Source organism: Copadichromis virginalis, linkage group LG3 (assembly GCF_057382275.1).
Source record: "Copadichromis virginalis isolate Kocher_CV1m ecotype Utaka linkage group LG3, C_Virginalis_male_GT1.1, whole genome shotgun sequence".
Classification (NCBI taxonomy): Eukaryota; Metazoa; Chordata; class Actinopteri; order Cichliformes; family Cichlidae; genus Copadichromis; species Copadichromis virginalis.
This window is the reverse complement of record NC_140620.1, coordinates 24,690,709-24,695,499: the sequence shown is the minus strand read 5'-3', so window position 1 is coordinate 24,695,499 and position 4,791 is coordinate 24,690,709. Positions and strand designations below refer to the sequence as shown.

The 4,791-nt window shown below is 39.9% G+C and overlaps 1 non-coding gene across 1 annotated transcript; it reads left to right on the top strand.

Moving 5' to 3' along the window:
* Positions 1–2,333: 2,333 nt before the first annotated feature.
* trnap-ugg (transfer RNA proline (anticodon UGG)) lies at positions 2,334–2,415 on the top strand. Its single transcript has one exon. It is a non-coding gene; the product is annotated as a tRNA-Pro (tRNA).
* The last annotated feature ends 2,376 nt before the right edge of the window (positions 2,416–4,791 follow it).

Sequence of the window (4,791 nt, the reverse complement as noted above, 5' to 3'; positions counted from 1 at the left end):
AGCACCTAGTGTTTTTAAGAAAGCCAAAGATCATCATGGCTGTTTATGCAGTATGTAAACATTTTGAAACTGACGTTAATCAACAGAGATAATAAATGCAACTCTTTCCCCAGTGATATTCAGTATGCGTTAGATGCAGTATGATCACAAGTGCTTCATATTAAATTATCAGGGATTTTAAAACATATTAAAACAAAATTCACAAACATTTATGTACCCATTGTCAGCACAGTTCAAAATGATGTGGTAAAGATAAAACCAAAACTCTTGTAACATGTCGCAACTTCAGTTTTGAAGGGTGGTTTTAAAAGCTCAAACTTCTTCAAAATGTTACCAAAGCTGCTGGCTAACTGATGAAATCAAGATAGTTTATCTTCAAGTCACAGACGAGTTCCTTTCCTATCTTCCATTTTTTCATATTAAAGAAAAAAATAACTTCAGTTACATCTTTTGGGTTTTTTAAGGCACAAAGCCCACTGGAACAAAGACAACCAACTGCACGGCAAGCCACAAGACAGACAAAACACAAGACAGAGCTCTTTGTCCTTTGACTCATGAGGGAAGCTGGCCAAGGCCAAGAACTGCTCCCCTCACTTGAACCCAGCCAACCTCGACTGACTTCCTCATCACTGCCTCTTTTATTGACAACAAACAATCATACATGAATATACAATTACAAATACACGTGACAGTCTTAGGCAGGCATATCTGATCAAAATCAGCGTCTGTATTCTGTGTGTGTGTTTTCAGCCATACCATACATAGACATACTTCCTTATCAACCTTTCCAGTTGCAACAAACAGGGTGCAACTTTTCAATGAACTTAACATGTATATGAGGTATGCTGAAAAGCAGAAGTGAGCGTATCGCTAAACTATAAAACCAGGAACTTGAAAAAAGTCATATCTCAAGTGAACCTTTAAAGGTGTGAAGTCGTGCACCTTAGAAGAGCAGAACCTTGTGTTTTCTAAATATGCAATGTAGCTCATATCTGCACAAGGCTGCATTTTAATTGGTGAAAAAACATTTTATTAGCACACATGCAACAGGAACTTTGTCGCATGGAGTCACACAAACCACCTGCAACTCAACACCTCAAAGACTAAGGAACTGGTTGTGGACTTCGGGAGGTCCAGAGAAGGTCCACTGCCGGTTCAGATAGAGGGGGAGGAGGTGGAGGTGGTCAACAAGTACAAGTACCTCGGGCTGTGGGTGGACAATAAACTGGACTGGTCATGCAACACAGAGCACCTGTATAAAAAAGCCCAAAGCCGACTGTACTTCCTCAGGAGGCTGAGGTCTTTTAACATCTGCAGGAAGCTCCTGAGGATGTTTTACCAGTCGGTGGTTGCTGGAGTACTTTTCTATGCTGTGGTGTGCTGGGGGAGCAACACAGCAAAGAAGGACTCATCCAAGCTGGAGAAACTGATCAGGAGGGCTAGCTCTGTGGTCGGCATGAAGCTGGACACTCTGGTGACAGTGGCAGAGAAAAGGACATTAAAGAAACTGATGGACATTATGAACAATGCTGGGCATCCTCTGCACACGGCCATAAACAACCAGAAGAGTCTGTTCAGTGACAGGTTGCTTCTCCCCAAGACAAGAACTAACAGACTTAAAAACTCCTTTGTCCCACACGCCATCAAACTGTTTAACTCCTCTCTGGAGGGGAGAGGGAGGGAAAACAGGAGGACAAAGGAGGGGGGAACAACTAAGCTGTAGTGCCTCTTCACCTCACTGTACAATACCTTGTGCAATACTTTTTGTAAATAGTCAACAGTGCAATAGACTCAATACTTGAAATGTGCAATTCACTTGTATTTTTATTTTTTATTCCTATTTATTCTATTTATCCCCTTTGTATATTTTATTTATATTTGTCTCTGTATTTATATATGTGTGTGTGTGTGTGTGTGTGTGTGTGTATATATATATATATATAACAATTCTGTAACTGTAACTTCGGTCGTTGCTGTGCTTTTTGGAAGTCGAATTTCCCAGAGGAACCCACCCGAGGGATTAATAAAGTTCTATCTTATCTTATCTTATCTTATCTTATCTTATCTTATCTTATCTTATCTTATCTTATCTTATCACATTGACAACCGTTTTAGGACTTTATAGCAATGATTATATATATATATATATATATTAGCACAAATGACAGTCTTACAAACATCAACCTTGACAACATCCTAATGGTTTTATCTAAATTCAGTGTTGCGTTATACAGTGGCAAAAATATAAAAAAAATTAAAAATTAAAAATTAAATTGAGTAAAATTTAATTTGTCTTAACAATTTTTGAGATGCACTCCTTATAACACCTTAAAGCTGTGATGGCTGAGTAGTTACGGCATTGTACTTGGAATCCAAAGGGGATTCCCTGTGCAGGTTCAAATCCTGCTCACAGCAGTAGTGGCTTTCTCTGAACAGATTAAGTATTAGTGAGTTTCCCAAAGGAACCCACTTGAGGGATTCATGAAGCTTTATCTGATTTTTTTTAATCTAATCTCTATGTTATATCGAAATGTTAATTCTGAATTACATTTCTCAGCCTATTTTAGCTCCCTGTCTCATAGACATGGAGGAAGCACAAAAACTATTGAAAGAATTGTGCACACAAACATACTGAATGAGGAAATGCATTTGCACTGTGAAATAAATGAGAAGTTGCACAAATTTCCACAAGACTTCTAGGTAGATTTCTTTTTTTTTCAACTAATGACTAAGAATAGAATTTGAGTAAAAGAAGAATTGTATTATGCATTGTTATATTATCTTAAACCTCTGAGACTGTCCTAAAGAAAGAAAGTTGTTTTTTTAAGGGATCCTTTCTGCCCTTTTCAAAAATACAACATTAGGGTAGGGTTGTCATTGGTTTTATACAATGACTGTAGAAAACCTGGATGGTGCGACAGCTCCCCAAAGATGAAGCCAAAACGTCTCTGTCGCCCCCTGATGTCTGGCTGCAGTATAGGTCATAAACCCCACCTCCTCCGTGCCAGGAGGATTGCCAGGATATATACATCGGGGAAACCAAACAACCTCTGGCGAAGCGGATGGCACAACACAGAAGAGCTACCTCGTCAGGCCAGGACTCTGCAGTCTATTTACACCTACAGGCCAGTGGCGCTGGTTTGAGCGTGGAGTCAAGGAGGTCATTTAAAGGGAAAGACCATCTCTGAATCGAGGAGGCGGCCTAAGGTCTGTGAAGGTTCTCAGTCATCCAGGTCATCGTAAGGAGCTTGGAAAGAAAAGCGTCTGGACTTCTTTAAGTTGCTTGAAGACGTTTCACCTCTCATCCGGGAAGCTTCTTCAGTTCTAAGGGTCAAATGGTGGGGAGTCCCAGATATAAACCCAGTGGGAGTTTCCCCCCAAAGAGGGACGAAGGACCCCCTGATGATCCTCTACCTAATCACATGAGCCAAGGTGTGAAAGCGGGTGTGGGTCCCAATCAGCCATGGTTTTGGGTGAGCTCATTGTGAAACCTGGCCCCACCTTATCATGTGAATTCCTGAGGGCAGAAGGCCCAGGATGTGAGTGGGCGTTAAGGCGTCTGGGAAGGGATCTCAAAACTGGATTATAGATGGCAGAGAGTTGGTGTCGTAAACCACCGCCTCTGTTCAAAGATGGTCTCTCACAGTGGACATAGATGGCTTCTTTCACTCCTCTTTAAAACCATCTGTCATCTCTGTCCAAAATGTGAACGTTGGCATCCTCGGCCTAAGGGTACATCTGTCATCATCTTACAATGCTGTGATTGCAGCCATTCCCCAACTCTCTGTGAATTGTACTCAAGGCCATTGATCAGTGGTCTTTGATCAGTGGGTTTTGGTCAGTGGTTGTTGATCAATGGTCATGAGAATTTGTTTAATTATGATTAAGGAACTCACCTCCCTGTCCATTGTTCCTTCAGTGGGCTGGTTTCAGTCATTATGCAAATGTACTGTTTATAAGATTGGGGAAACCTGCAGTTAGTTGAGACTGAAGAAGTCACTTGGATGAGTGACAAAACGTTTACAAAACGCTACGTCCAGATGAACAGAATCAACTTTTGGAAATGTGTTAAATAAGTTCTCAGAAAAAAAAGCACAAATAGATGATGTTCAAGCTGAAAATATATTAGATTTGATGTAAATGACATGGATATTCACAAAATGTGTATGAGATATCCTGCTAAACTTCCCCCACTGCAATTTTCACAGAAATTCACAAATGAAAAATGACAAAATTAGCTTTTCAAGCATGTTTATTTGTAATACTCATCCAGATCTTTAGAAGTTTGTCATTTTGTCATTTGTCATTTTGTCATTTTTGTCCATTTTGATCAAACCATTTTTTACATAAAGTATTGTATTTGTATTCCATTATGCAAAATGGAATACAAAGGACTATGTCGGCTGCAGTTTTTATGAACAACTTAAGATTACACAAAAGGTAACAATTTATAGAGAGTATTAACAATTGAGCTCAATTGAGCTCAAATGCATTGTTCTCCACTGATTGTCTGTCAAAGGTTTCTACAACATGTTTGGTAAATTCAGTTGATTGGAGATTATTTGGAAAGGCATACACACTTGTCTATACAAGATCCCATCATTGGCAGTGCAGAGGACACATCAAGTCCAAGGACATAACTGTAGACCGGAGTGTATCAAGGCACAGGTCTGGGGACGGGTACAGAAAATTTCAGCGCATTTAAAGTTTCACAGTGCACAGTGGTCTCCATCATTCATAAGTGGAAAACATTTTGAACCACCTGGACTCTTGTCATGGCTACCAGACAGA